The following is an 8,148-nucleotide window of genomic DNA, read 5'->3' on the forward strand; positions in this document are numbered from 1 at the left end:
AAGCTAAATTATGGAAAATCAGTTCATACAATAAATGTTTTTTCACCATTTTATTGGTGATTTACAGACAGGAGGAGCATGCTCTTACAGAATGGCAGCCAGGGAAGTTAGCTGCTGCCTCACCTGCTTGGGAGAATGCAAAAATCCAGCTTTTTTGAAGACAAAATCATGAGAATTGGTTAAGCTAAATGAAAAATGGGTACTTTATAGTACAAACCACCTGGTGAAAATAGCGATATAAATGATTTTATTATTATATATTATTTTTTCATGATAACAGATGAGGCTCTGCCTCACCTGCCTCCTCTGACTGGTTCACACCCTACCATCATGATTACCTCACCGTGTTTAAAATTCTGTAACTGAATCATAACAAGATGAAACAACTTTTATGTGTGATGTGAAGGAGGTTGGGACTAAAATTTTGAAAGTTTTTCTAATATTCATTTTTTGATAACTAGTTTTAAAACGTTCAGAGAAAAACAAGCAATAGTTAACAAACGTCTCTGATGCAAGGTGTCTTTGCTAAAAAATACAGAAGTATATTTTAATATGCAAGCCATATTCCTGATGTTTATTACTTTAGGCTTTAGTAACACTTGTGCAACACAGCTTAATGGCCAAGGATAGACAAATACTTTTGTTCAGATAACTTTAACACATTGCACAGTAAGCAGTACAACAAAAGGAGAGTTACCAGGGCAGCATGAACAGATAAAAAAAAAAAAAAAAAAAAAAGAGTATGATAAAAAGATCAAATTTTGCAGATATGTAAACAGCTTGTTCCCAGATTTTTTGGAGTACATATGGTCTTTGTTTAGTTTTATTTTAAAATCTTAGATTATAAAATATAGAATCAAAGCTTGTAGCTTTAATTTTTTTTTCTCAGCTCCTATGTTTGACCTGAATGTTTAGACCTTTGAAGGTACAGCTGAACAGCCATTGTTCTACTGTTCTGCAAACAAAATGTCTACCACCAGTAAACTTATTATAAAGTCAATTAAAGTATGGTATTTTGTGACCAACTGACTAACAGAATAAACATATTGACTGATTTGTTGAGTCAACTACAAAAATAAATTCCCCTACAATAGCATTTGTCTATGATTATATTTGTCCACAAAATCAGAGAGAACAACACTATCCAGGGAACATAGAATAATAATACCAAAGAAGAATATGTGCTAATGGTGTCAAAGTGTAAACATAACGTGTAGATAATACAGAGCAAGTCGAACATCCCACCATGACCCTGAAAAATATGCAAACAGAGAGATGAGATAGTATCGCAATTGTACTCCCACATGTAAAATTCACTCGCAGCAGCGTGTCCACAATAGATTTTTTCTCATTTTGTGGGGACAGTCCATCAGTCAGATAGATAGAGGAATGGGAATGATAATGAGAGTCGGCAGTCAGCCAATAGAAAAATGGTTTGACAAAACAAGTGGATAAATGCTTATTGTATTACAAAAAAAAAAAAAAAAAATTAATTGTATGCTATGTAGATGTAGCATACAATCAGGGTCTTCTCTTTTTAAAAGACTATTTTAATGTTGAACCTCCTTCGAACAGGATTGAGCATCATCCACAGAATAAATTTAGTCATATATAATTTCCCCTCACTTTTAGGCTAAAGCATGGTTTATCGATTATCCAGTGATTCAACAAAAAAGGATGAATGATGGAGTGTGGACAAAAGCCAATCTCTTTAGAAAAACGGGGATTATGTTTTAAAGAGAGAAGTTGCACAAAAATCAAATGCACACTGTCATAATTACTGCCTAAACAATAAAATTATGAAGTCTTATTGCTAGCCAAAATTACTTCAATAAGTGATTAGTTCTTTTTCATTTTGTGTTGTAAAAAAAATAAAGCAAAAAGCAAAAAACGAGCAATTTTCAACAAACTAAGCAGCCGCAAAAGTTTCCATGTTTGTAGACAGAGTCAAGGTGAAGATTAGAGGACAATTGGAGTTGCAGAGCCTCAAAAGCTAATTTTATTACGGGGGGAAGTAACTGAGAACACTCATGCAGAGCTCCCTGTCTGAGCCTAAGAATCTGCTCTTGTGTGGTGGTGTGGTAGAGGAGTAATGAGTGCCAGGCAGAAACACAGGGCACTTAATGGGATTACACAAGGAGACGTTAATCTAGGGAGAGCAGGTGGGGAATTAGACATGATCTGAGGGCTGCAGTGAGAAGGATGGAATGAGGGGCTCTGGGGGCGAGAGAGACAGAGAGAGAGAATCACAGAATGTCACAGGGCTAAAACATTGTTGAAGCGGAATCATTTTTATTATCATTTATGCTTGACTGACTTAAGTCAACTTGTTATTTTTATAAAATATCTAATTAAATTCATTAGTATTTAATAATAATAATAATATTTTTATTATTATTAGCAGTAGTAGTAGTAATTCTCCCCACTTTAATGGACAGAAAACCACAGGTACAGGTTAAGCAGTTAGTTTCGCTGCTGCAAGATATATAAGATACATTACCAAAACACAAATAATGCCTTGCTGAAGTGAAAGCCCATTAATCCAACTCACACAGCTAAAAGAGTGAACGTGCCCTTTGATAATCAGCCAGACCCAAAGGACAGTAAGTGCTTCATTTGAATGAAACAACAATTAAATTACTTGCTGCGGTTTGTGCGGGGCTTATTAAATCCTTTCTGTGAATAGACAATTTCCATTTTATGATGCAGCTTGCAAAGTTGCAAATTGATATAGAAATCATTCATTGTCTCCAAAATCTTTGACCTTGCCTGTTAAGTGCGTGACACACAAACTGGTTGGGAGTCCCAGCTGTATTAAGGGCAACTATCTCAGGATCTCTGTTCAAGTGTAATGACATTTATTGTGTAATACAACTTTGTGTAGTGCTCATCAAAACATAGTGGACTAACTTAGAATTTTATGCAGGAAAGTATTTGAATGATCTATGGCTTTTGCTTTATCTCAGACTTCAGTTTCAGTAATGATTTATTACAACTGACATGTTTTGGATATTCTTTTTGACTATGCTAATTAATGTTTACACGCATTGAAATGGTTTGGTTATATTGAATTTAAACTGCTGATATATTCCAAAGACAAAAGTTATTCCTGTATCAATTAATAGTGTCCTGAGGCCATGCTTGGTCTATAATGAACGACAGACTTGATTAAGGAATTAACAGGGGAAGCTTTCGTTGTGTTGTTGTATGAGAAATTAATATTTTACAATGGGAAACAAAACATGTCTAAAAATCTATTCCATCCGTCATGCAGTGGGAGAAAAAAGTATCTGGTAGACTATGTTTCCCTACAGAACTTGACACCAAAAACCATATGTGCCATTAATGTATTTATTATATTTTAACATATTCAATTTTACACAGGTATTCTGACCAATAATGGTGAAAATAATATATTACACCCTGTGTTCTTCCAATAAACATAATAGCTATGAAATTATACAAAGATGTTAAAAGTTGAATGTACATGAAGATCTCAATGTAGGTCAAATTAATGCTCCTTAAACCCTTTAAAAGGAAACATAAATCTTTAAAGAACAGTTTTATGACTATAGTAATTGGGAATGAATGAAAAAGTCCAGTTTTGAGCTGAGCTATAGTTCAGAGTAACAAAAGGAAAACAGGAAATAAACCAAAGCAAAGAGACGGTTTACACATGGCTATGTTATGCGGGCAATGAGGAGGCCGAAATAAAGTTCCACAGCTAACTCACAAAGAGAACACATTTAATTTATCAGCATGTGACTAGGAGCTGTGTGCTCCGAGCCTGATTACAGAACAAACAGCAGGTGGGAAGACAAGTGTTTAAGCATTACTGTTTGCAACACAAATGGGCACAGAGTGTGACGGTGCGGCTGTTACAAGAGCAAGATATTTATTAGTGATAATTAAGGATAAGGATTTTCAATTACAGCCAACTGCTGGTCTTTAACAGATAGAAATTTGAGCCAAACATAAATCAGTGTGTTTTGTATTTGTTCCCTTTTTTAAGCATCAAATGAGCAGTTATAAGAAGTTGTATTTCTGGTCAGAGAAAGAGAAGGAAGAAATAAACCAAGCAGTTTCAACTTTACCGGCTCCCAGACCACTAAAAATTGCAACAAGCACATAAACGGTTGGAAATTGCCAACAGTTCCCCTATTAAACAAGCTTCCAGTCTAGTCACAGAGCAACCTGTGAATTATGGGCTGTCCCTCTGCCTTTGGGGCTCCGCTCACCTCTCAGGTTGGTGTGATGGTGAAGGAAATACTGGCCTACATATTTTGTGTGCATGCACATGTGAGTGCGTGTATAGCCTTGTATTTGATAGTGTTTCAAATACAAGACTGTTTTTCCAAAAAGAAAATACTACACTACATTGTGAGGACTGATGGGGCCCAAACCTGGGCCCCATAATAAGAGGTGCTGTTTGGGGGTTAGAGGTTAGTATTTGGACTATGAATTGAGTTTATGTTAGGTTTAGGGTTAGGTATGCACTGGTAGTAGTTAGGTGTGTGCGGGAACATACTTGTATACCAGTTGTACAAGAACATATTTTTCCCTCTAAGAAAAATCATTTCATTTGTTGAAAGCGAGGACCTTTTTCTGGTTTTCACTTTTTTTGCAGTTCTACTGTTCACTACTATTTAGATGTAAAGTTATTGTGGGAATTTAGTTTTGGTTTGGAAAAATGTTTGGGTTAGGTGTAAATGCAGTTACTAAAATAAATGAAAGTCAATACAAAGTCAACAGTTTGCAGAGAAGTACAAGGATGTGCGTGTTTTTATGCATACCCTTGTGACTGGTAAAACATTTCTCCACTAAAAAAAAACATGTTTCTATAGTAAAAAGCAGGATATAGACCAGATTTGAGTCGTTTCTTGAAATTTTCTCATCCACAACTCAACATTTTTAAAGCTACATGACACTAAGCAGAAATAGACATCTGAAATATATCACTTCACATTTAATCTAAAATACATAATGTAGGTGTTTCACTTGAATTACTAACATAAACATAACCAGCTTTTTGACCATCCAAATTAAGGTCCATCTATCAAGCACAAACAAGATGAAAAGGATATATACATATAAAACTAATTATGCAAGTTTAAAGACAGCACTTTTTAAAGACTGGATGTCACATTTACTGAATGTAGTGTTAAATTCTAAGAAGAGGTAAAAAGATGAAGAAATATAGACCGGGTAAAGCAAACACAAGGAAAAGGCTGGTCAGAATGTCATACATATGTGTAAATTAAACCCCCGTTTAAAACAAAACAAGGTAGACCCAGAATATATGCAAATGTAAGCAGATTTAAACAACTTTCAAATGAACTTCAGCAGTTCATATTGCAGGATTAGATAAAACTACAGATTCTTCATATCTGGCTACAAAAGCTAAGGGGATAAACAAGTGGGATAATTCAGTAATGATCCAGTCACCGGCTTCAAGGCTTTATTGAATTCTAACACTTTCACTGTGGTGTATTCATTTATTTTTTTTCCCAAAAATAAAATAGGTTATTACTTAGGCTAAAATGGGTTAAAATTGCATACAAGTCTTATGAAAATAATTTATCGTAATAAATAACTTGCATAAAAAGCAGATAAAAGTAGCAGAATTATAGTCATTATATCAGATCAGTTAGATTGCTTTTGATTTTATGAAGAAACACATTGCTAACTTAATTTCTTTAAAGCTGAATTACTTAAGAAGGTGTGTTTGAACAAATGTGACTGGGTATAATGTTATAACAACTACAACTTTTTTCTATTAGTACTGCTAATCTAGCTATTACTACAACTGGTACTACTACTACTTCTGGCTCCACTGTGATGATTTCTATTTTAAGAACACTTTTCTATTATTTCCAACAAATTTTAATGAAACTACTGATATATAAATTTGAACACACCTCAACACAAAAATTGTAACTTCCATCTTTAGTGTCATGGTACTAAGGAATATATTGTCACACTAAAAAGGCATTGCAAAAGATTTCTCTCTGAGCTTCATTAAAACCTTGACTGGAAGGAGTTAGATTTACTTGCTGTGTCTGTTGGCAGTGAGTTTGTTGATCTACTGGCTCACATAGAATAGGTTTGCATGTGAAAGATGATGAACACACAGGTGATTCATCCACGCAACTAATAAGTTTTCTTGAGAATGTGTCAATTCTTAAATGTTTTTTCTTTCATATGAAGAGGAAACTGGCCCCTCATAAGCATTGTAAGTGATAAAGACAAACACTGTTCTCATCATGTGCAGCTCCTGAGTGCACATCAAAGCTCTGCACCGGGGGTTTAACTGGTTTAAAGTCGAGTTCTCCAAACTTTAGAACAATAAGACGCCGTGGACACCTGGATTGAGAGGAAATTAGCACTATGTGTGAGGACAAAGCCTCTTATTTGGCTGTTTCTGAGGAATCTCTGTGGCACAACTGCGGCCCACTGTCAAAGGCTTTCAGAGCAAACAGATCAGTAGCATCCAGGCAGCTGAAGCTGGGATTAGCCTGTGATTCTTTGGAGGCAGTGAAATGAAGCAAACACACACTAATCTTCTTTTCCCTGTTTCTCACTAGACCTCTGCTCCATAGGGAAAAACAAGGAAAGAGAGTGAGAAATGGAGATTGAGATAGGGAGAAGATCCTAAATGAGCCGGAACAGAAGAGAAAGGGCTATATTAGCTAAATGTGTTAAGTATGGTTGCAGGTGCAGCAGCATCGGCACAATTAATGCATCCAGGCACTTGGATGTTCTTGCATTTCATGCAGAAAGCAAAATGGGAGGAATAACAGAGGATAAGAAACAAGTGGGATAATTCAAAATTTTTATCAAAGTAGGTTAAAAAGTGATTCTGAAGACTTAGAAAGTTTACTGACAACACAATGTAATGCCACGGCAGATCAATTTCTATGAGTTTTTATATAAAGTAAGATACACCCAACCATCCATTGTTCATACCTACTTTACTTGCGGTGTCAACAAAGAGTTGATGCCCATCTCCTATGGTCACTGGGCAAGTGCCTGAGTACATCCTGGATGGGTCATCGGTCCACTACAGGAATGCACAGGACAAACAACCATGGACACAAACTCATACAAGCAATTTGGGGCAGTTAACTAGCCAAATAATCATGTCTTTGGGTTGTGAGAAAATCCATACATCCACAAGGGGGATATGCAATTTTGATGTAGAAAGACCCCAAGCCAGGATTTAAATCAGGACCTTCTTGTTCCAAAGCAACAGTGCTACAATTAAGGCACATCTGTTTAATGTTGAGATTTAAATAATAAATGCATTTAAGTGGCACACAATGCTAAATTCTGTGCAAAATGCAGTGACTGGAAATGTTGGATTAACTGCAGAAAAAAACAGCATGTTGCCATTAAATGGCAACATGTGGTAAAAACCACAATGTGATAAAAACCACAATGTGTGTACTTTAAGGTCAGGCACTCACTGCATTAGCCAGACATCATTCTGGAGTAAATACAGGACCAAGAGGCAGTAGGTTTAAAGTTTTAAGTACATCAATTAAACCCCACAATATTTTCATTTGTACCATTGACATTTCTTCAAATCAATAAATTGGTCTTGAAATATAAAATCCCAATATATATTTGAATGGTTTGCTATACATCCAAATATTCTCCATATAAGAATTCTCCATTTGATCATGGTTAATTCTGGGTGTAAGAAGAATCTAGTCAGACTTTCCCCACCAAAAATCTTTTCACAGTCTGGAGTCATTCAGAATTGGAACCAGATTCAGAATCAGCTTTGTAGGCCAGGTTATGAAAATAAAGACTTTGCCACTCACCATGCAGACAAGTTGAATATAGACATATAGATTTGGTAAGAAATAAACTATTGTTCTTTTAGATATATTTGTCTATATGCATGTATTCATTAGCAAGTCTTGAAATTCTTCAGATTACAGTACAGTTCAACAAGTTAAGTTTCTTTTTCCCAAATGGTTTGTGTATTAAAATAGCCAAAAGTTCCTATCCATAATCATTAGCCTTTAATACAGTGTAGACCCATCTTTTACAGCTATGATCAGTTCAATAGTTTGGCTAGTATGTTCATTTATATGCACTCAATATTCTGTTGGGGCTCCACGCCTCCATGCAGCATGGCAT

Source organism: Gambusia affinis, linkage group LG20, assembly GCF_019740435.1.
Source record: "Gambusia affinis linkage group LG20, SWU_Gaff_1.0, whole genome shotgun sequence".
Taxonomy (NCBI): Eukaryota; Metazoa; Chordata; class Actinopteri; order Cyprinodontiformes; family Poeciliidae; genus Gambusia; species Gambusia affinis.